This window comes from Podarcis erhardii (genome assembly GCF_964252035.2).
Source record: "Podarcis erhardii genome assembly, chromosome: 2".
NCBI classification, from domain to species: domain Eukaryota; kingdom Metazoa; phylum Chordata; class Lepidosauria; order Squamata; family Lacertidae; genus Podarcis; species Podarcis erhardii.
The window spans coordinates 72,005,483-72,029,575 of NC_138498.1; the positions used below are offsets into that span (position 1 = coordinate 72,005,483).

The 24,093-nt window shown below is 41.8% G+C and overlaps 1 long non-coding RNA gene across 5 annotated transcripts in view; it reads left to right on the top strand.

Annotated features, from left to right (window-relative positions):
- The first annotated feature begins 292 nt into the window (after positions 1–292).
- The window catches only part of LOC309335997, a 60,281-nt gene continuing 36,480 nt past the window's right edge, over positions 293–24,093 (top strand). For 3 of the 5 annotated variants that reach the window (XR_014153843.1, XR_014153844.1, XR_014153845.1), the window contains exons 1-3: positions 293–367; positions 1,325–1,402; positions 2,249–2,432. This is a non-coding gene — a long non-coding RNA (uncharacterized lncRNA). Of the gene's footprint in view, positions 368–1,324; positions 1,403–2,248; positions 2,433–7,408; positions 7,578–12,627; positions 14,725–24,093 lie in introns of those variants that run through there. The other 2 variants (XR_014153846.1, XR_014153847.1) reach the window with 2 other exon arrangements.

A 24,093-nucleotide genomic window follows, 5' to 3' on the forward strand; every position in this document is an offset into this window, starting at 1 on the left:
AAGTCATGTTTATCCTTCACCTCCTCCAAACAGCTCAGAGTGGTGTATGCGGTTCTAACCCAGCACTTCATTTTATCCTCACAATCCCATGATGTAGATTAAGCTGATAAAATGATTAGCCTAAGACCACCAGTGAACTGCGTCTCCCCACTCTGTCGATTGGATAGGCCTCCTTTGTACAGATATCATCCTACTTTAAGCAGCCATGGCTTCACACACACACAAGCATTCTGGGAACTATAGTGTGTTACGGGTGCTGAGAGTTGTTAGGAGACCCCAATTCCCCTCAGAGACAGCTGCAATTCCCAGAATTCCCTGGGGGGAGAGATTGTCTGTTAAACCACTGTAGGAATTGTAAGTCTGCGAGGTAATTTCCAAAGCAAATCAGAATGCGTGCTCAATAAATACATTGTCTGGGGTTTATTATAATGGCTACATTCAGGTGTAACGCTGGCCATAAACCATAGCTTGCAAACTTTGGCTTTCCAGTCATTGTTTGGGGAAAACAAAGCATGAATGCTGCTTCAGACATGACACTAAACCAGCCGTTCTGTGGTTTGCTTCCTTGCTCCAGGAAGAGAGGTGCAAAACTGGTGATACTTGTGATCATTTGTGTTCTGATAATGCAGTATTTAGTGCACATCCTAATTTTCCTGAGCTATGTTTCTATAGTTTCAATAGGTGATACGTCTAAACATGGCCAATGTGAGAATAAGTCTCACATAAATCTGAGTATGTTACCTGAAAGGAAAGTTTCAAAGTCGATCAAGAGAAGGAATTCCTATCCCACATAAGCTTGCAAGCCTCTGGCTGCCTGGTGGAACAAGAGGGTGATATTCATCACTGGACTCTAGTAATTGGGCCTTGAATTTTGTTTTATTGGCTTTTTCTCCAGGCAGAAAGAGCAACTTGGAGCCAAACCCAGCTCTCTCGTCTACCAAGGGAACTGTGAAGCAAAAAGCCTTTATTGCAATTTGATTCCCAAAGTGTGTGTATAAAACAGTGCTCTGAGCGCGCGCGCGCGCGCACACACACACACACACACACACACACGATTATTATTATTAGGAAGGTGAAAACCTGAAACTGCACGTGTTCTCTCTGGGTCCCTAGTCCTGTGTAATCAATCACAGCTTGGCCCAGTCTCCTCCACCTGTTTCCTTTCCCCAGTTTGCAGTGTCAGAACAGACCCAGAGTATAATGGGGCGGTTGGGGTGGAGGGAGGAAAGCAGTATAGCAAGGCACCCCATTAGTTAGCCTGTTTGTCTGGCCTTCATCAAGACAGTTTCTGAGCCCGCCACAATCTCTTAACCTGTTTCTACAGCTGCTCTAAGAAACTGAATTTATAGCCGGTGGGAAATTCCAACGCGGAAGGAAAAGTGAAATCTCAAATACTCTCTAGGTAAAGAAAATGTCTCGTTTATTATTACTTATTTGTTATTGTCATCAAACACCAAGTTTGGGGTTGCTTGCATACTGAGTGTACTTTGCGGTGGTGGGAGAAAGGAGGGAGACGAGAGCTAGGGGGATTCTGCTGGCCTGGTCTCTTGATATGGGGCTCGTAGAACAGAATGTGGAATGGATGTCATGCGAAAGCTCTCTTGGGACTCGTAACTGGCATCTGCTAGTCTAACTGCCTGTTCCTAGAGTGGAATAATAAGTATTAAAAGGCTTTTAATCCATTTTATTCTTCGGCTATTATGAGACAGCAGAAGCTCAGGCGGTGCCAATCCTGTTCACCCACCTCTGCAGACTTTCCCCCCTCTGAAGCTCACTAGCAATGCTTTTCTGGCAGTGGGCCGTGATCCCGGGGTAATCTTAAACTCTCTCTCTTTGGAAAGTTTTTTTTTTAAATAAATAAAATAAACATTATTTTTTTTACAAACCTAGATCAGCAGCAACTTCCCAAATGTTTTCAAGTGGGGAAGATTCCACCAAACCCCCCTGGAGAATGAAACTAAGGCATGAGGGTCTAAAGTCCATTGTAAAAATGTCACTTCTGCATAGATTTTGATGATAAATATAACAGCTCAATTGACATTTTACATGAAAATCAAATTGAAACGCTCATGAGATTAAGTATCAGCTCAAGCCAACTGCTTTGAGGTAGATCTTTCCCATGGGAACACTGAAAGCCTCTTGTTCTGAAGTGGCCCCTCCCCACAAAGAACTGGGAGGGACCAGTCTGAGCTTGACAGTGGAAAACTTTCTGCATGGAAAAGTCCTGACGTCCACCTTCCCTCTCCAGGTCAGTGCTTCCTTCCTTTTGATGACCTCTGTCTTAGGCAGGGGACAGCATGGCAGGGGTGCCCTGGAGTTCTTGTCTGTGTTGGTGACATGTTCCCACCAGTTTACCACCAGCACGCCCCAGGCTCCATATCATTCTGGCCATTACTGTCAGTAAGAATGACGATAATTGACTTGTCTAACAGGTAAGAAAACAGCCACCATTATCTGCTCCCAACAAGGAGCCTCTTGTTATATTTTAACCCTGAATCCATAGGTAAATCCAATTTGGAGCTCTGTCTTACTTTGCACAGTCTTGAGGTCTTAGCTCATAGGTAATAGTAAATGCTTTGCAGGTAAACACATCCAGGTTCAATCCCCAGTATCTTGGAGAGCCACTGTCACCTGGAGTACTGAGCTAGATGACGGGCCAGTGGTCTGGTTCATTAAAAGGTGGCTTCCTATGTCCATGGTCCACTGACTTTAATCCCCGTATTTCGCACCAGGAACTGACTCCAAATGTTTCAGGCTGGAATCAGAAAAGTGGGAGGAGCCAAAGACAAGGAGATCAAGCAGGAAGATGTGGAACAGGAAGCAACATTTAGAAAGTCAATCTATCATATGTATAGCAGAGTGGCAGGACTAGGATGGAAGTAGCACCACCATGTTAATTTAAAATGTGCTTATTCCTGTCCATGACTGTAGTCCAAAAAAACAAACAAAATCCCATGATTTTGCAAGTTTTGCGAGGGAAGCCAGATGTACATTAATTCTTCAATGGAGGAGAGGGAAGTACCATTCACATTGAATGAGGCAGTGGTGCATCATCCCCTCAAGAAGACCTCTCTGGGGAAGGTGATGTCATCCATTCAAGATGGTGCCTTAACTTGGCTCATTAACTTGCTTCATTAGTTATCCAGACTCTCAAACTCTAGTAGATTTGGGTGGTAAGTAAGAATCTTACTCTGGATTCTTATTTACTTACCACAACTTTGATTGATCCAAGAAAGAAGACTTCCTTCTAATATGGCCATCTGACCCTCTAAAAGAGACCAAGGCAAGTCTCAAGATGAATACTGAGCCATGGTTCATTTGGTACAGCAACTTTGCACTAACTGAGCACAGTAATGGAATAAAGCAACCAACCTTTCTAAGAGGAAATAGCTAGAGTCTCCTCTACAGTGGCAGATCCAGTGACCTTCTTCTTCTTTGGTGATCACTTGTAGCCAAGTAAGATTGTCTTCCATGAACACAGTCTTAACGGAGAGTCTGGAAGTGACTGTGGAGGCCAATTCTGGATCCACATGTCCTTCCACAGCGGGGACATAGGTTTCCGGGTGGGAGTTGATCACGGTGAGGGTTTGCCAAACGTGCCTTCCTCTTAGCACGTTTCTCCCTTTCATCCTGAGTTTGAGCATCTTCAAAGTCCATGACACCTTTGGTAAAGGCTGTTCTCCAATTTGAGTGCATGCAGACCAGTGTTTCCCAATTGTCGGTGTTTATACTACATTTTTTTTAGATTTCCCTTGAGAGAGTCTTTAAACCTCTTTTGTTGACCACCAGCATTATGCTTTCCATTTTCAAGTTCAGAATAGAGTAGTTGCTTTGGAAGATGATAATCAGGCATCTGAACAACATGAAGTGGCTGTTGAAGAATCATTGCTTTGACAGTGGTGATCTTTGCTTCTTCCAGTACACTGGCACAGCTAACACAGCTATGGATCAAAATTTTAAATAACAAGATGAGATGACTGTTAAAAATAATAAACACTCACAAGCTAAATTGAAGCTCTACCTTTACTTTAAAGATAGGGAACACCATTATATATTAGAGCAAGAGGAATTCCTGAGACTTTTGACAAGGCAAATCTCTCTGTAGCATTTGTCACATGGGTCAATGCTAATCTTCAAGCACAGGAAACATTGAGGGTTCCCCATGCTTTCCATCCCAAATCAAAGCAGGAGGGAAATCCACAAAACATTTGGTTTGCTCATTTTTCTGTTAAAAACCCAGTAACACAACTTCTTAGAAATGCTGATTCTATCAAATGCGAAGGGAAAGACATTTCAATTTATCAAGATCTGTGTCCAAAAATTCTTCAAAGACAAAGAGACTTTGGTCTATATTTGACTTTGCTGCAGAAGGCAGGAATATGTTGCAAATTGAGTTTTTCATTTAAAGTTACTATAATGCACAATGGCTAATTCAGAAGCAGCAGATACCCACCCTTAAAACTGGAGAAGGACAGACTACAAGTGATAATAAAGACACTTTACAGCAATTTAAATCTTTTTATAGAACACTGTATACCACTGAAGGTTTGGACCCAACTGAATCCAACAATATTTAAGTCATATCCCATTGTCCACCTTCACTCCAGGGCACTGAGTATTCTGTAGAATCGTAGAATTGTAGAGCTGGAAATAACCCCAACGGTCATCTAGTCCAACCTCCTACAATGCAGGAATCTCAGCGAGACCATACATGACAGATGGCCACCCAACCTCTGCTTAAAAAATTCAAGAAGAAATGAAGGGTCTAAAATCCTCCAAGGACTCAGCCGCATTTGCTTTATGTGTTGTATATGCATTATAACACTGTGACACCAGATGGTGCTGTGGAGTTCCGTTTTTGCCAACCCGATTTCTCATACAGAGTTTATATCGCATTTAACTGAAACGCTTCTTTGATGTGTCTGGATCCAGCCCAAGTCTCCAGTCTTTGACAGTTATACAGGCATCTTTTATAAAATGTTCCAATCTCAATTAGTCCCTTTTTTTTTACTGGAACTGTTTTAGAGATACAGTCAGGTGGCCAGATCCCTAGTACCTGTAAGTTGACCACTTTTGCTGTCATACACAAACTTTTTAAGGACATCTTAAACAATTGTGGCAAATGATTATGACAACAATTGTGGCCAATTTGCTGAGTAAGCAAATGGCTATCTATCTGAACCTAACAACAGCCCAGTAGATTTTAATTTTTTAATACATACTGGCTGGTATTCAACAAATGTTTATTCAGAGTAGACCCACTGAAATTAATGACCATGACTAACTTGTGGCCATTCATTTCAGTGGATCTACCCTGAGTAAAAGTTAGCTGAATGCAAGACAACACATTTATATTTATTATAAAAACACCTATACCACCCTCCAGTAGTAATTCCCAGGACAGTTTACATAAAAGGAAAATTAAAAAAACAATTAATATAAAGGTAAACCTGTAAAAAGGGACGCGGGTGGTGCTGTGGGTAAAACCTCAGTGCCTAGGACTCGCTGATCGTAAGGTCGGCAGTTTGAATCCCCGTGGCGGAGTGAGCTCCCATTGTTCAATCCCAGCTCCTGCCCACCTAGCAGTTTGAAAGCACCCTTAAGTGCAAGTAGATAAATAGATACCGCTTTATAGGGGGAAGGTAACGCCGTTTCCATGTGCGGCGCTGGTGCTGGCTCGCCAGAGCAGCTTCGTCACGCTGGCCACGTGACCCAGAAGTGTCTTCGGACGGCGCCGGCTCACAGCCTCTAGAGCGAGATGAGCACGCAACCCCAGAGTTGGCCCGTACGGGCAGGGGTACCTTTACCTTAAACCTGTAAAAACAAACACAAACCAACTAAAAAGGCAGTAAATCTTGAGAGCCAGATAAAAAGAATCAGCAGGACTAAAATTAAGCATAATATTATGCATGCATAACTGCCTCCTTCCAAAACTTAGGAAGCCACAAAACTATTTAGGATGGGGAATACCAAAGACTATTCCCCCAGTGAAATACCACACAATAGACTGGCAAGATAGGACACTACAAAGGCTAATGTTATATTGTGTTTAGGATTGGGGAGACAATCTCCATTTTTTTGTATGCCCTGATAAAGCAGACACTAAGATACTAAGACATTTCATCTCATTTTTAATATATCTATTTTTATTACTTTGTAAACAAAGCAAATCTGGAAAGTCCTGTCAGTTTTTTCAATGGGCAAATAAGACTCTCCCATCTCCTTGATTTTCTCCACCCTCTTCTTGGGTCTCACCTTCTAGCCCTCTCTTGGGAGACCCCGCTATGTTATGTCCATCAACACAGGCCCCAAAGTGCCTTTTCTCTATCCTCCGCAAACAATTTTTATATCGATTCCCAAGCAGAGCTCCTAATCCTTCCATAATAAATCACTTGCCGGCGCTCAGATCCACTTAGGGAGGCAATGTTAGTCTACATGGGAAAGGATTTCTTTGCATTCCCATAAGCCAACTTCAAGGGATGCCTGAAGGGGGGTTGGTGGCAATTTTACTATGCTAAAGGATGCCTCTCTTTAGCATCATGCTCCCTTCAAATTCTCAGTAATCCCAACATAGTCACACTACTCGAAAAGGATGTTGGAAGTCCCTAAGCTCCAAAAGTTTATTTCCTCTTGGATGATCCATCTATGTATGATTCAATTGTATCCTATCTTTAGCACAATACTTTCACATGTCCTCCATGTACGTAGAATATCCAGTCCATCCATTATAAGGAAAGGCAAATAGCCTTTGTTGAAGGAGTTTTTAAAAAATAATCCTTGGGATCTGTAATTCTGTGCAGGAGGGGGACAGCATTCAGTTTCTGTTCATTTGAACTTGAGCAAAGGTAGAGACCTGGATCTTTGTTTTTATTTTGTTTTTAATTATATTCCACCTTTCATACAGAATTTAAGGTAAGTGGCAGTCATTAAAATATATGACAATGTAGATACACAGACCTACTTACATACAATTGCATTACATAACGAGCAGCAGAAGATAAAATCACAGCGAAGAACAGCATATTCCATGTGCCTAATGAAACAGCAACAACAGAACCTTAATTTTAATTATTTTTAGCATACTGGCTCTAAATATATAGTTCATGGAGGAGAAAAAGACCATGCTAGCTACAGCGCCAAGTACTTTTTCCAAATGCATTGCTTCTTCACTTTATACATGCTTTTTATGTGTTCTTTATTTTCACCTAGCCCGTTGTTTTGAGACACTTCAGAATTCTCCCTTGTCTTCAAGAAGTGAAAGCATTATGTGTCCATCACATCTCTCCTGGTCTTTTCCCTCATCTTGAACATAAGCATACTCCTCTACCATCTCTGGCTAATCACTGTCCCCATTCCTGGACATGCTTAGTAATCCTTTAGAAGGGTTTTGAAGAACTATTTGTTTCAGATGACCTGTTGCTAAGAACCTAAAAACATAAGAAGACTCCTGCTGGATCAGACCAAAGACCCATCCATTCTGTGTCTGTTCTTTCCGTGGCCAATAAGAAGTCCACAAGCAGGACCCTAGTACAAAAGCACTCACCCCATGTGTGCTGCCCAACAAACAGTATTCAGAAGTATATGGCCACCAATGCTATTTTTCTATAGCTGTCCTGCTCTTTGTAATGGACAGATTTGTGAAAATTGTGTTCTGCATTATAGGGTGGCTAGGTGTTTTATTCTCACTGGTTCATTTAACGTTGGGAGTGTTCTGTAGTACAGTCATACCTCGGGTTAGAGACGCTTCAGGTTGCGCGTTTCCGGGTTACGGACGCGCCAAAACCAGGAAGTACCGGAACAGGTTACTTCCAGGTTTCAGCACTCACGCATGCGCAGAATCACTAAATTGCGCTTTGCACATGCGCAGAAGCGCCGAATCACAACCCACGTGTGCGCAGACGCGGCGCTGTGCTGCGGGTTGTGAACGTGCCTCTCGCACGGATCACATTTGCAACCCGAGCGTCCACTGTATTGCATTTTTACATTTTTGTACTGCTGCTCATGTATTTCTGAACTGTTACCATGTAAGCCGCCTGGGGAGAGTTAACTCAGAAAGGAGCCCTATAAAATACAGAGTATATATATTAGCTATGTTTTAATCCAGGGAAAACACTTGCATCACTTAAAAACCTTTTCCTGAGAACCCAAGGAGCATCTGTTATACTATTATTTGAAAAAACTCCTGCCAGGATACATTAATGACCCTTAAGTAAAAAAAAAAAATGCTTCTTCACAGAATATGAACCTCATCTGCTGATATCCTCCTCCCTACAATATACTCCATAAAATATTCCTAATACAAATTCCCTTGGGTTGGGAAGACCTCATTTCCAGTTAGTCCATTTAATCAATTCCTTCTCTGCTGGCATGAATTCTTCATACCCATTGCTTCAGTTATTTTCTCCAATCACCATCATTTTTTATTTTCTTTCCTATTGCTTCTATGCTCCTACAAGACTCCCTGCTAATAAGTGCTGTGCTAAAGGAAATTGGGGGGTGGGGGTGCTGTGTGGCAAAGCTTGAGGTGATTGAATAAGCTTGAGGTGATTGCGGTTCTGTGCAGGCTGCCTACATACCATGCATTTAAAGCACACACACACACACCCCAAAAAAGAATCACTGGAACTGTAATTTGTTAAGGGGATTTTCCTGGGAATTGTAGCTTTTTGAAGGGTAAGCTGCAGTTCCCAGGACTCTTAGGAGGGGTGCTTTAAATGTATGTTGTGTGCACAGCCCACACAACTTGCATGTTTTGGCAAAGAGTGCATCACTTAGCAGCAGAATTTTCAAACTTTGCCCCCGTTTACCAGTTCTGTTGAACATTTTAAGCATCTGGTAATTTAGGTATCAGGAACTGCACAAGAGACCCCGGTTTACAGAGCAGTCCAGAAAATAACTGCTTACTCTTCTTTGTCAAGCAGGACAGGTGGCTTGCTGCTGACTTCCAAATGCCTTCTGTTTGGCTGTAATCTTCCTTTCCTGCTAATCCTTCAGTCTGAGCACCTAGAATTGTTGGGCCTACTGGGCTTTCAGACCACCTGCTCTGTACTTAAACCTGTATCTACACTGCCTCTCCTTTTTTTGTACCTTATTCAAATTGTTCCTGGCACTTCCATATCAGCTTGCCCATTCCACGCTTTCCTTCACGTTCCACTGCTAGAACCTTTTTCACAGTTCAAATTCCCAATTTGTTGCATTCTATCTTTCAACAGGTATATTAAGCATCAATATTGCTGTCTTTTCTTTGCCAAGTAAAGATGTACCTGTCTACCTAGGCTTTTTAGGTTTTTGAACAGGTGACTTTTTTAAACCTTCACTGTGTTTAGCTGGTTGTTTTAGCTGCTTTTGTTTGTTGATCTTTTTATGAATATGTTTACTGTTTTGATTGATTTGGTGGTTAACAAATAATTTTATGTTGTACCCTGCCCTGGTTAAGTATTGATGTGTGTCTGTGTCCTATACATCTTTTAAATAAATTAATATTAAATAATAGCCTTTCCTTTACGATCTCTTGGGTTTTCACCCTTGAAGAGACTTATAAAAACCTTCACTCACAATTTCTCCTCCTTCTGCCTTCCTTCATGCTCTTTCCTGATTTTTGCAATCATCATTATAAATACTCCACTATTGGAACTGTTATTTGGTTTTCTGCCTTTCAACACGTCCCAAATAGAACTAAATTTGGATTGCTGGCCCATTCTCCATCCAGCAATGATTTGCACAGTACGCCTTACTTCCATTCTTCTTTGAGTGCTGTCACCCTCTGCTGTCAATCAACAGTGCTGATTGTATTTCTATTCTGCATCTTGTTGTACATTATTTATACACTAACCATTGATATACTGTGGCCACTCTGTCGTTTCCTTCTGTTCCCTGCTGTTCTACTCTGAACAACCATTCATTTACCATTGAGCCACAGAACAACATGTATGTTAAATAGACCTACTCAGAGCTGATGCAATGTATGTACCTCTCAGCTCCAATGTTATGAGCAGAGAGGAAAGCTCTGTGTATCTTGCCAGAAAGCCTATTCCACACATTTTCTATGAGACCCAGTGCTGCAGAACAGCTCATTGCATAGCAGTTGCTGTAGTCGGTGATCATCATTCCATCTATTCTTTGAGAGAGATTTTCTCACATCTTCCTATCTTGGCACTGTTTCTCTCCACGCCGCCTCTCCCTTCAAAGGAATCTTTAACAGGTTCCTTCTGAACTTCAAAACCAATCGAAGGGCACCTAGCTTGTCCCCTTTGTTCTTAGCTTTGAAGACCCCTTTGCTTGCTTCTTTGCAGCATGATTTACATTCCAAAACACACACAAAAAGAGGATTTATCTCCTTGTTTCCTTCTCTTTCCCCATTTGTCAACTAAAAATATCTAATCAGTGGCAGCAGACTAGGGAAGGGGAAGGGCAGAGAAGACTAGGAATTGTTTGTGTTAAAGAAATTGTTTGCATTAATCTGTACAGTCAAATATGGATGACATTGGGCAAAGTGCCAGGGGTGAAAATGTTCTTTGAAAAGGCATGGAAATGGCCAGCTATTCAACAAGGAGAGCAGTCTAGGTAGTGATCTGTAAGCAAGGGAGCACAGTTGATCTTTGGGTGCTTTAAAAGGCCCACTGAAGAAAACAGTTGTATAATTTGACCCTTAGTTAGAACTAAGCAGAAAATCTATCCGTTGCATCTCCCCAGAAAAAAAAAAAATTGGATTCAATTTATTCCAACTAAAATCCTATGTTTCTACAAAACTGAGCTAATTGCTCTTCCTATAGAAATTATACCACATCGGCCAGTAATTGTTGTTGGTGTTGGCATCCATCTGTCTCAGGAGACAATAGAGGAGTATGCCTTTGCAGGTGAAGTCAAACTGCTGGAAGGTTGCAGTGCCTGCTGTGGCTGTAGAGACCAATGCAGGAGAGACATATTTTGTGGCAGCTGGGGCAGATGAAATAGGGTAAACACTTTTTATTGAGGGAGGCCCTGCAATTTGGGTAGCAAGAAGTGATACGCAGGAAATCAACATATGTCACTTGCCATGGCATATCATGGGGACAACACCATGCAAGGAATTCAGATATGAGCATTCCACCAGTGCAAGCATTTCTGCTCTCCGATGGAACCATCTCCTACCCCTGTGTGCTGTTCTGGGGTGCACTCTCAACTCTCCAGAATGGATTTATAGGAAGTGCAGGTGGGGAGCAGGAGAGGGAGGAAACCCCACTGTACTAGGAGGAGTCCTTGTGCTGGCTTCCACTAGAACACCAGTTAGTTTTACCCAGTACCTTCTGCTTAACTTCTGCCTATTGTGCAGCTGTTAAAAGGAACATAACCTCCATCAAGGGGGTGGGCTGCAGTGTCCCACTTCTGAGATATCTGGGCCACTTTGGAATCCGAAGCAACTAAGGTTTAAAGTGCTCCAAACCAAAATGGGATTTCAGTACAAATTTCTAAACTGAGGCGACTTGCTTTCCAAAGCAGTGCAGCAGGTTACAAACCATTTTTTGGAAGAAGAAAAAAGGCATAGCCCTAGTAGCAATCCTACCAGGAATTGAAATCTTCTTGTTTCTTTGGACAAATTTCCTGTAATATGACAATATGGAATTTTGATGACTTCACAGTCAAGGGTATTCCTACTAAATGTATTCCAGTCAGTGAAAGGCTGTCTGCTTGTGAGAAGAAAAGCAAAGATGAACAGGAGATTGCAGAGAAAATTGGTGATTTATTTGCATCAGTTTTCATACAGAAATATCTACCCTGGGGCTACTCTTGATTGTGAGAGTTCTCGGGGAGTAAATGAAATAAAGCAGTGCTGGATCAACATGATAAATTAAAGTGTCATCAATCATCTGAAAAGGACAGTATTCAGCTGCGAGCTGTGACTATGGGAGTTGACAAATGTATAATAGATCACAAGGGAAGGATGCTACATTGGAACACTTTAAGGACAAATGACTACGATTTCTAAAGATGCTTCAGGTGATTTCAAAAGTCAGAATCTAGCAAAGCTATAAATGTTAGTAGGAAAAGCATTGACAAAAAGAGAAGGAAAATACATTGATAATGTCTGGGAAATTAATTAACTTTAATGGAAACGGGCAATAAATTCAGGAGGTCCTTCTGTCGCCTTTCCCCAGTGTTAAAATTAAGCTATATAGGAATTGTCGGTGCAGATGTCCATGCCAATGTGTGGACATCTGAGTGCAGGACCGACAGTGCACCCAATTCCTCGGAGCAGGACCAGCAGCAGGACCTTCTTCCATAGTAACCATATGCTCTCGTGTTTTTAAAAAATAAAATAAAGGAGGTTACTGTATTTCAGTACAATTGTGAAGTGAGGATTCTTGTACTGTACATTGTGGTCTACTAGTTTAGAAACAGTTCCCTAGTGATAGGAAGTTTGAAACTCATTTCTCTGGATTGTTTCTGGCCCTTATTTGTTTGTTAGAAATGTTGTCTACCCCTCCTTTCAGTATTCCAACCCCAACAGCAGCTAACAACCCAAATTAAAAACAATTAAACATATATAACAATGTTTAAAATATTAAAACATTAAAGAGTGACAGTAGGTAAAATCAAAGTAACATTGTGTGTGTGTTTCTTTTTCTTTTCATGATGCCAATATGAAAGCACTACCAGGTGGGCCTGCCTGAGGAGAATGTTCAACAGTCGGGGTTCTACCAAAAAAACAAACCAACCAAGAAACCAACAACCAGAGACGGGTCTTAGGTAATTATTTTAATCCAGATTTGGGCAAAGATGTAGGTCGGGGTTGTCAATGTGATGCCCTCCAGATGTAGTGTACAGTCATAGTGTAGTGGTTGGAGTGTTGGACCAAGACCTGGGAGGCCAGAGTGCAAATCCTCACTCAGCTGGGAAGCTCACTGGGTGGTAACCTTGGACAAGTCATAATCTCTTGGCCTAGCCTACCTTGCAAGGTTGTTGTGAGATTAAAATGAGGAGCGAGAGAACCATGTGCACCACATGTTTTTTCCTTGAAGAAAAAGGTGAGATATAAATGCAACAAATAAATGATGTTTGTTGGACTCCAACTCCCTTCAGCTCCAGCCAGCAATGTCAGTGGACAGGGATGACAACAGCTGTAGTCCAGCAACATCTGGAAGGCCATAGGAACTATAATAGATGATCAGCCTGGGCACAAATATTCATAATCAAACCTAATGACTGATACTCTTTGAAATGGTTTGCACTGGACTTGTAAAAAATTTTCATTCTCCCCATGACAATTAAGTTCTTATTCCTCCTGGTGTTCATACATTTTCCTTCCCTCTTGTCTTTGGCCTCAAAATTCTTGATGACGATGATTTATTGAACATCTGGCTGCAGCAACAAAGTGGAGCTTAAAAGTGTCATACTGGCAAGAGAATGTGGATAAGTATGGTACTAGAAGGACTGTGTCTCTGAACAAACAACTCCTGGCAGAAGCCTTCCTTGAGTGCACAAGATAATCCCAACCAACCATTGAAAAAACAAAACAGAACACAAAACACAAACAGTAACAGCAACAGCAAATAACACAGCTCAGTTACAGTTAATGGAGTTGGCTCCCTGCGGCTTAAACAGGTGTAAGTTAAAGATACAGAACAGCAGCAGTTTCTTTCCCTCCCTCCCTCCCTCCCTCCCTGAGCTATCCTAATAATGGATGAGCTGAGAAAGGATGTGTTTGATGAATGACCCAGTGGAACAGCACTGAGGCCCAGTGCAATAACACGGACCAGGTACGGAGTGATTCCTGTCAGCTTTGAGGGGGGCAGTCAGCAGGGAGAGGGGAGCACACTGATCAGGAAAAGAAGAATGAGCAAAACTAAACCAAATCACCATACTTAAACTCTTTAATGAGTCGCTTTGGGTAGAAAACCCTCTAAACTTTGGAAGAAAACATAGGGGATAAGAACCCAGGAAGCCCAACAAGGAATTCAGCCCCAAAGGTGAATACTATTTGGCAAGGGCAGTTGCCCCACCGTGCCTCCCTCTCTCCCTAGTTTTTCTTTTCCTGCTTACATATTCAGCTGAAGAATTAGTTAGAAACCTGAATAGAAATAAATGAGTCATGTGATTTTCTTGACAGTGTGGAGAAAGCAGTATACGTTGCTCCAAAACAGCTCCTGTTACTCTTCCTGCCCTGCTCTAACCCACCCACAATGCAGCCTAGCTAAAATTACCAGCCTAAAATTACGCTAATGGATGTGAATTCGTTGACACTTGTCCCTTTGCTCTGAGCCCTCTCCTCCTGGTGCCGCGGTTGCTGGTGGCAGTTGCTACTTGCTGTGACACGCCTCTTTCTGGCGTGCAATTTAGTCTCCTGTCAGTTGAGCAGGAAAAGCTGAGACAAAACCGCAAGAAACATGGGAGGTGGTTGTGAATGGTGGGGGGAGGAAGTGAAGGTGCATCAGAAATTACCCTGATCTTATGACTCAGAATAAATCAACACAAGACTGCCAAGTCTTGAAATCAAAAACTCTGGTAATGGGGTGTGGCCCACAGAGGAAGTACAGGTCAGGGCAGAACCCAGGAAACAAGTGGGGTCTTCCCAAAAACAGTATGGGAGCGGGGGAAATCACTGGCTACAAAAAAATAAAACTGGCCTTGCCCCTGAACCTAAAGCAAAAAACCCACAAACCCACATACTGTACAAACATGGAGTTGATTATGCCAATTCTACACAGATGTTGAAAAATCTTAATTCTCATTCTTCTCTCTTCATCTGAGATGCAGTGGTGCCCCGCAAGACGAACGCCTCGCAAGACGGAAAACCCGCTAGACGAAAGGGTTTTCCGTTTTGGAGGCGCTTCGCAAAACGAATTTCCCTATGGGCTTGCTTCGCAAGACGAAAATTTCTTGAGAGTTCCTGCGGGGTTTTTTCCCTTTTCCCCCCCTTTTCCTAAGCCCTTAGCCGCTTATCAGCTAGTCCGCTGATAAGCCGCTTATCAGCTGATCCACTAAAAGCCGCTAAACCGCTAATAGCGCTAATCCGCTAAGCTGTCAATGGGCTTGCTTCGCAAGACGAAAAAACCACTATACGAAGAGCCTCACAGAACGGATTAATTTCGTCTTGCGAGGCACCACTGTGTTTGCTTATGACATACTAAAACTACTGTGATCAGATAAATATTACCATGATGACTTGTAATTTTAAGAGGCCACATTCGTCTCGGCCCCCATAATCACATGGCCACTGCCACTTGGATACATCAAAGGGTTTTCTGAAAAATCTGTCATGTGTTAATAAATACCTCTATCTCTATGACTTTCTGTGAGGCCAAGTGTTACTGTTCAAATGATTTCAGATGAACAGCACTGGAAGAGAGGCTAGCAGAGTTAAATTTATTTATGTCCAATTTTCTGTGTCTAAAGTAAAATGCTTTTTTAAAAAAATGCCTAAACTGCAGTAGTGTAGGAAGGCAGGAGCGGGGGGCGGGCAATCTTTCTCCCCCAGGGGTCAGTATGGGTTGCTACACCGGTGCTAAACTGGTCAGCTCTGTTTTGAAATAAAAACAGCAAAGAGCAATTTCATGGGCAAAAAGTAGCTGAGGGAGTTCAGCAGATAACTGGTATGAGGCCTCAGTCTGGATTAGGAGTGTATTCCAAATTGTAGCCAAAAGGCTGCTTTTTCTTCAAAATAAAAGTGGCCAGTTGGAGCATGCTTTTTTTAAAAGTGTGTTTATCTTTTTTTTATATAATATTTATTAGTGTTTCAAAAAGTTACAAAAATAAAAAAGAAAGAAAAAGAAAAACAGAAAATACAAAATACAGAAAAAAATAAAAACAATTAAAAACAAATCCATCTTTCCATATCTTATCTATCATTTGCTTGTTTCCTTGACCTCCTCACACCTCCCTTTTTTGTATTCTAGTTCATTAGTTGTTTCAGCAAATCCTTTCCTTCTTTGTTTTTATCTTACTAATTTATCCTAATATATTGTAACTTTACATTCTGACCTGTTAACAATCCATTTTTACTTAATCCTTTATAACATTACTGCTAAAACCACATAGCTTCATTCCAGCATCCATCTAACATTCCTTAATTTTACAATGTTTCTGTAGATAGACTTTAAATTTCTTCCAGTCTTCTTCTACCGACTCTTCTCCCTGGTTAAAAGTGTGTTTATCATAACATGTAGTTTGGCCTGAAGATTACAGTCCTAAGAACACTTACCCAGGGGCCTATGGAACATGGCCTGTCCAATACATTTTGCTACCTGAGGTGAGGCATTCCATGTACAGAAACCGACTGGGCAGCTGAATCTTAGTTCACCATTGGCAATGGGGCAGTGTTCGCCACTACACCATAGGGATGCAAACTAGTTTAGGGGGTGCAGGACAGGCCACACAGCACAGTTAGTGGGCTCAGGAAGAACAGTTTGCAGGAAGAACAGTTTGCCCCTCAACATTTCTACCTGAGGCAGTAGCCTCAGTCTGACCAGCCCTGCCATTGGACATTATGAGCTTTACATCTGAGTAAACATGTGTGGGATTAGGCTGCAGTTCAGTATTATTTACACACTGCTTGGTTGAAATCATTTTAATCTTCTTCACAAGTTACGTTAGTCTGAGTTTATTTGTATCTAGACGGAAATTATCCCTCACATAGCCCCAACTAATGCAGAGATTAAAGTCACTAGATGCGTAGCTGATTCTGGCACAGAGCCATTGAAAATAGAGGCAAAGGGAAGTTACTTCTTAAGGTGATGGGACCTGAAGTTCCCAGCAAGCTTAGGAAAGCCCAACCAAAGTAATGTGAGATTTAAACTCAACAGGCTATATGTATATATACATTGGATTTATTAAAATAATAACCATATTCCTGAGATTTGGTTAATAACATTGGTTTTTAAAAGGCAATGTATAAATATTAAAATACACTAAAATAAATCTGTATTTACCGTATTTCCACCTATAGCATGGGGTTGCTGGCACAACTGCTGCAAAGTCTTTAGTGTGCATCCCATCCACTTCAACAGATTGGCCATCTTTAATGTCATTAGCTGTATAACAAATACCAATCTGTTCCTTTCTGGTCTAGTTCTTGCTAACATAGCACTCTTTCTACTAGCTCTCCTGGCTCACAATGGCTGGAATTGGTTCTCTGTTAATTCTAGCACCATACAAATGTTGCATTGTACACACGTTCACACACGGCATAAAACTATATTCACATTCAAAGAATGCACATGTGGGAGAACCTGAATATATTTGGAGTGATGCTCTTATTTTCACTGTGTGGGCACATAAGGTTGTGTCAACTGCTGAATGTGTGGTAGCATCTTGCAAACTATAGAGCAGCTTTCCCCAGCCTGGTGCCTCCAGATGCTTTCATCTACAAACTCCAATCAGCCCCAGCCAACATGATAGCACTGTTAAGGGATTACGTGAATTGTAGTTAAAACTATTTGTCTAATCAGCATATGTTGATCAGCTACCAGGTGTGTCACTAGTTATGCATTATGCATCACCAAAAAAAGAAGACAAATAAGACACTTGATTTATATAAAAATTGTATATGCTGATTTAGAATAGAGAAATGTTTAGTATAGTTTAATAGAAAAATATGCCTGTTGTTTTTGTCCATGGAGTTTTCTTGGCAGTGGCTTACCAGTTCCTGCTCATGAGTTTGACCAAACTGTGAGAGTGCCTGGTGTGCTCTGGCCCATGGGGTCATGAAGAGTCGGACACAACTAAACAACTAAACAACAACAACTAGAAAAATAACACATCTCACCACCATGGGGGTTAGCCAAGGGGGGGGCAGCTGCCCCTCCATCAGGTAAATAAGAACACCTAACTGAACAATCAGGTCACAGATAGCTCAGTTCTGCACCACCCCAACATAAAGTCTGCACCCCTAACAATCCTGGCTACGCCCATGCTCACCACTTTGGCTGTCATGAACTCTGCAGCATTATTGGGATCAAACTTAGGTTGGTGGGCTCCGTCACAGGAGGAGAAGAAAGGAAAACAGGGGAGGCCAGTTGTTGGGAAATGAGGTCAGAGGAGGCGAATTGTCCCCATTGTGCCTCAACTTCAGTTGCTTCGGAAAGGGGCGTAAGGATGCCAGCTCTGACCTCTCAGCAGAGTGGAGAGCCTCGGTGGAGGCTAGGGAAAGCTGCAGGCTGCCAGGCGGAGAGGCACTCAGGAGGCGGTAGCATGGGCATTGCTAGGATTTTTGTTGGGGGGGCAGGCCTTTTGTGGGTGGGGGCAGAACCAAAGTTAGCTATGTATTTTTATTTATTGGAGGGGGGAGCTGCCCCTCCCTGCCTCCCCCTTAGCTATGCCCATGAGCAGCAGCAACTGATCAGAAGCCTGAACAAGAGGGTGTGGCATTGTCACCTGTAACTAAGCACGACCTCGCAGATGGGCATTCTTGCAAGATGAGAAAGTTGCACGAATGAGTGTGTCATGCCTCAGCTTAAAAGCTTGCCAGGAGGGGTGTGGAAGCTATTGCTTTGTTATTTATATCCAGTTCTGAACATTTTCCCTGATTCCTAACCTTCAGGTAGATTAGTGATACAATTACTTGTTATACATCAAGCCAGTATTTATTGTGTTTTAAGAAATTGCATAATACAATGGGCCCGGAAATCCGGTAGCTGGCATAATGCATTTCAGAACTATTAGAGTTGCCATCTTTCAGAAAGTAAAATTCCTGACACCAGCAAAGTTGTTATTTTTAGGAAACCACCAAAATTGTTGAGCTTCTTTGGGGAAATCTAACCCCAAAATACCGGTAGTTATTTTAAACTTTCAGAGCTGTTTCCATACATCCGGGTTTTCAGCAAAAATCCCCTGATGCCATTTTTGCACCCCAAAACCAGGACATGTCAGGAATTTTCCTGACATATGGCAAGCCTAGAACTAGCCTAACACTCCACAGAAGTCTTTTTTTCTACCAGGCTTGGCTTCTTCTAGTACAAATGTATGAGCAATGAGCTTTTTAGAAGAGTCCCTGTGAAATCCCACCTTCCAAGGCAAATCATCAGTGAGATCACTAATTTCTTTCTGGAACTGGAAGGAAACTACTTCTTTAATAACCCTTCAGCTATTATTTGCATCTGCCGTTCCTAGATAGAAAAGACCTAATTGATTAACCTTCCTCTCAACTATAAGCAGCGCTTTTTTCTAGGGGTACGAAGGGGTACACATACCTCTAAACATTTTGTGAATCTTTGTACTTTTGTACATTTACTGTATTTATTTTCCACGATTTTAACTATTAAATGGTGATTTTCTTGAGTCAAAATGAGAGTACCCCTAAACAATTTTTAGAAAAAAAGCACTGACTATGAGTATTAAACATAAATAAATGCCTCTATGATTACAAAGGAGAGGGAATTAACTCTGCACTATGATTGTTTTCCTGAGTTGTTTAAACGTAGGAAAAACTTCCAGAAGGATAGTCATGTTAGTCTGTTGCAGAAGAAGCTAGAAGCCAGGTATTACATTACTTTTTTCTTACATATGGGGAGATATTCCTAATAAATTTGGTGCTTGGATTAACTTTTACCACCCACCATTCTACATACAGTAGTACCTCAGGTTAAGTACTTAATTCGTTCCGGAGGTCCGTACTTAACCTGAAACTGTTCTTAACCTGAAGCACCACTTTAGCTAATGGGGCTTCCTGCCACCACCGCGCTGCCGGAGCACAATTTCTGTTCTCATCCTGAAGCAAAGTTCTTAACCTGAAGCACTATTTCTGGGTTAGCGGAGTCTGTAACCTGAAGCGTAGGTAACCTGAAGCGTATGTAACCCGAGGTACCACTGTATTAGCCAGTGGCGTAGCGTGGGGGGTGCAGGGGGGGCCGGCCGCACCGGGCGCAACATCTGGGGGTTAGGGAAATCCACGAGTTAGGGGGCGCAAATCCACGGGTTAGGGGGCGCAAATTACTTGCCTTGCCCCGGGTGCTGATAACCCACGCTACGCCACTGGTATTAGCTAACTGAACTCTTAAGCCTATATTCCAAGGCAACTTGTTTCACATGATTCATTCTGGAGAGGTAGTCTAGGTGTTTGAACTGGCTCAGTTTCTAACATGATACAAATAATTCTTAGTTTCATAGTTTTTTTCTAAACAAGCCAGGTTCCATTGCTGTGTGAAAACAGACCTGGAAATAAAATACTAGATCATCAACATGCTTTCCTTGGGGAACTATTCACACAATACCTTGGTTTGAACTAATTAGTTAGTTAACAAGCCATTGCTTTCAAGCAGGAAACATTTGAGCAAACATTTTATAAGTTTCCTAGGGCCTTTGGCGCAGGCCAAATGCTCTGCAGGTGGAAGAACCCTTTTTAAGCCTCTGATCTTCAGTCTCACTCTTGCCTTGTTTTTAGACAGTAAAGTGATACTCATTAAGAACTTGGCAGAACCAAAGACAAAGAGCATGGATCAACTTGCATACTGCAAGATGTGACAGATTTGAACCTACAGGGGCCAGACCCAAGCCATGCATAGCTTGTAAACAGATTATAATCTGACCAGGTCAATAATTTTAGGCCCTTCAGGATTTGAGGCTGTTACTACTTTGAGATGTGGGAAGCTCCATCACGTTTGTCAGTTTGCCTCTGATGGGACCAAGAGAGCGGTAATACCAGGTCTGGTTTTCGTTATCACTACTACTGCATGGTTACTATAGCAACGTACTAGGCCGCACTGCAGAGTTTGCTTCATTATGGTATGGTCTGCATATGATTGCCTGTGTCTGTGAGGAACAGAGACACAAATCCAAATTTAAAGTGGGAATATGGGGTTCCTTTCCTGCCCTCTGCTTTTCATTCTGGATTAGCTTCCAAATGTACAGAAACCAGAACTCTACCTAGCGATCTCATGAGTCTCTATTTTTACTTGGGAATTCAGAGAACAGAGGTACATTTTTATTCCTTAAGAAAATATAATTCATACCCAAGAATCCTGTGAACTCAGGCCAGCAACCAGTGCTGAATATTTGAAATTCAGACCCACAGAGGAGATCCTGAGAGACTCTCACAGTTTGCTATAGCTACAAACCTTTGAAATAAAAAGTGCCTGTGTTAATGCCCATATGAACACGTTGAGGGGGGAAAGCAATTCCTTCCTTTGTTGAGTCTCAGAAATGGACATGTTGATTAAGGCAGAAGACCTATGTGCTTCCTTGGGAGTAAGCGCCATTGAATTTAATGGGATTTAATGCTATGCTACATATACTGGTTCAGGCTGCATGTTTGCAATCCTAAATAAGTTTACTACGTCGTAATCCCACTGAGCTCAGTAGAATCTACTTCTAAGTAAACATACATAGGATTATGTAGCACAATAGCCCCAGAAAATGAGATTATTAATGCTACTATCATTCAGATAAAATCTGACAGAAACTGGCTCACACTTTAGAAACTAAAGTCTAAACTTTAGTATCAGATTTTTAATATAAAAGTATGCCTTAGCCAATTGTACTCAGAAATGGAAAAACAACATTGTGAAAGGAAATAGATGCTGAGACAGGTCAAACTTCTTCTAGTGCTTTATTACATCTACTTCAAACAAAGTTTTCCCCTCCTATTGACATCATGTAGCTCGACAGGTTAGTTTTTCCTATTACATAAATTTCTTTCCCTCAAGAAGATGGGTTTGCAGAACAATAATAAGGAAGGCCTGGGGAAGTGCAAAGTTGGGAATCCTCTGCAGCATCTGAAGACTTTCTGGCTTCTGCAAGCCAGGCTGAAAGAAGTGTTGGTGGGGTTTTTCTTTCTTTTTCTGCTACACCAGCTGCACTCTCCAAGCTATCATGGGCATGGATCTCTCAGGTGGTTCATGGGATTCACTCTATAGGCCGAGGGAGCCGGCGTTTTGCACAGCAGCTATCGGGACACGATTAATACATCTGGATAAGCTGGGTTATGATTTGCAGTTATGTAGCTGGAGGGAAGTTACCATGTCATCAGTGCCTGAGAAAAGCAACTCATGACTTTGGGCAAACTATAAAAAATTGTCAAGACCAATTCTGTAGACTTGGACGTAGAAAGGGATGCTAATAATAAAACTGTCACCTTCTGTATCTGCCTCACAACCACCGTTCTGATAATGACATCTCTATCAGAGTGTTTCCAGATGACCCAATAGCTTCCAGAGTACTTTTGGTATCTCTTCGGTTAATATTATGCCTGAGTCTCTTACCATTTCCTCAAAGTAAAGTTATTGACCCAATAAACAACCCCCTCTAGCAAGAGAGGAAAGCTGCTTGTGAGACTCACAGCTTGCCTTTTAAGTTCTGTATCGATCAACAAACAAAGTGTTTCACCTGGTAGCTGGGCATGAATGAGGAATTAATCTTGTATTCTGTTCCTTTCTGAAGGCAACTAGTTACTGCTTATGAAACTGCATCGTTCTTGAATGCCTATTTCCCCACAAACAAACTAGGTAGAAGAGTTATTGGGGAATTGTGCATGGTCTGGACCCTACAGCTACTCCTCTTTTTTGTTGTCTGTGTCATTAGACAGTGATAACAGCAGCAAGATAGAGTGGGGCTAAAGAATCAGCTACTTCTGTGCATTTGTTTCCCTAACTACCAGCTCCAGTTTCATCCATTTCCTTAAAATGAGGACCAAATAACCTTACAGTGGTCACATTCCTTGCTGGGCATGTGCCTACTACAACAAGTGGGAGACGGGAAGTGGGGGGCAATTAGAAGCCACGGCTGCCTCATGCCCCGATTTAGCAGCGCTGGGAGAACTTCCATTTTGCAACATGGCACTCCTACTCTTTCCTATTGCAAAGCACTAGCCAAAACCAGATTTGCTTAGCTTTCAAGCTATATTAGGTTGTTCTGCTGAAGACAATAAACTCTTTGTTGAATCCATTCAATGTAGTAAGGAAATACTCACAGGGTATTTCTCCCAAAAGTTTTTCATGGGACAAAAATAATGGGTTGTACTCAACAAGTTTCTATTCAGAGTAGAGCAAACTGAATTAATGAACCTAAGTTAGTCATGTCCATTAGCTTCAATGGGTCTACTACTCTGAGTGGACTAGCATTGAATACAATCCTATGACATGTATACCTGTCAAACAGTTTTCTAAACAAGCTGGATTTTTCTTGTTCTTCTTCCTACAAGGACTATTTGGTAAGCACTGTCATTCCAATGGAAGGTTGTGTCTCAAATAGATACAAAGCAAACCAAAGATAATTAAGATATGATCTCTATTTCTACATGAATTCTCTTTGGGAGCATTCTCTGACATTTAGCGAAAGGCAAACCCGGCTTTGGTGCAGAAGTAATCCAGATTTGTCAGATTATTTTTCTGAATGTCTGCTGAACATCTGAAAATACTGCAGTAGATCCAGATTATTTCTAGGCCAAAGACAATGAGATCTGCTGCACTGATATGAGATAATAGCATCATTGGCCCACATCAGCACACCCCAGATCTTCTCTAGACCTAATGTGCTGAGGAGGGGGTTTACGGGTCTGTCCTCCCCCATCACAAGCCATTTCTTCCCAACATTTTCCATCTGGAGTTTTCAATACGCATAGTGGCAAAATCCATAATTTGCTACCCTAACTAGAATTGTTTGTTTAAATGTAGGCCAGAAGCCTGCTCAAAATCAAGGGAAAATAAATTATGAGAGAAGAGACTAAAAATAAGCAGTTTACCAAATAGTCAAAAGAGTTTATGTAGGTCCCCTCAGGACAGGTTCACCAGCAAGAGTATTTTGTGCCAGACACTCATATCTAACTGTGTTTATAGCTCATAAACATGCTCAGGAGCATTTTGACCCTGATGGTCAGTTAAGGGGGAATGCTTTTACTTAGCTTCCTATCGTGCTTTGCAGTTTTATAGTGCAAGCATTTCAACCAGATTGAACTAGTGCAACCTTGATGAAGAAGACGGGACTGAGCCTCAGGCCAGAACACTGGAACACATTCCAGCAAAATACATGTTCATCAATCTATGCTCAAGAATCATCCAGCACTGTAATATTTAACTTTCAGGGAACGTCTTATTGATTTTATCAGGCTGGATTTACACATGATACTAATGCTTGGGGGAAATGCAACTTAACAGAAGTCACTCTCTTTTCTTGTTTTGAAGTTATCCT